This window comes from Sardina pilchardus, chromosome 14 (genome assembly GCF_963854185.1).
Source record: "Sardina pilchardus chromosome 14, fSarPil1.1, whole genome shotgun sequence".
Classification (NCBI taxonomy): domain Eukaryota; kingdom Metazoa; phylum Chordata; class Actinopteri; order Clupeiformes; family Clupeidae; genus Sardina; species Sardina pilchardus.
Genome location: NC_085007.1, coordinates 21838692 through 21839346, shown reverse-complemented (window position 1 = coordinate 21839346; position 655 = coordinate 21838692).

Genomic DNA, 655 nt, shown 5'->3' with positions numbered 1-655 from the left:
TCTCTCTCTCTCTCTCTCTCTCTCTCTCTCTCTCTCTTCTCTCATTCCCTGGCACATTCCTCTCAAACTATTCCATATTATGTTCTCCACGTTTATGTTCAGTGTCTAAGGAGCAAAGTAGACAATGCATTGGCAAATAATTGAAAACAGCTTCCCACTTCCCATGCACATCCACTTTTGATCTTCATGAAAGGCAAGAATAGGCCTGTGTGTTAGTTGAGACTCTCAAAATGGAGTGTGTGTGCATGTACTGTATGTGTGTGGGTGTGCGGGTGTGTGTGTGTGTGTGTGTGTGTGTGTATGTATGTGTGTGGATGGGTGGTGTGCTGTACATGAACTGTATACCCTGAACATATTTTATAGTTCCTGTCCTTCACTTTTAAGTGATGTTTCAGAGGAGAGGCCATCTGGTGCATGGGGAATTATTTAAGGTTCCAGAGACAGCCTTCATACCAAATGGCATGCCATGCATTGTAAAATACATAGAAGCGGTTGTACCCAGAGATTTTGGTTTCTCTTCTAATTGAATCTTCAAATTTGTAATCAAAATATGGTAGAGTCTTTTAGGGAAATTTGACTCTGAGAGATTTCGGTCGGTTCTGGTTTCCTGATGCCTCCGTCTGCTCTGGGTTTCGGGCAGACAGTTTTCCATCTG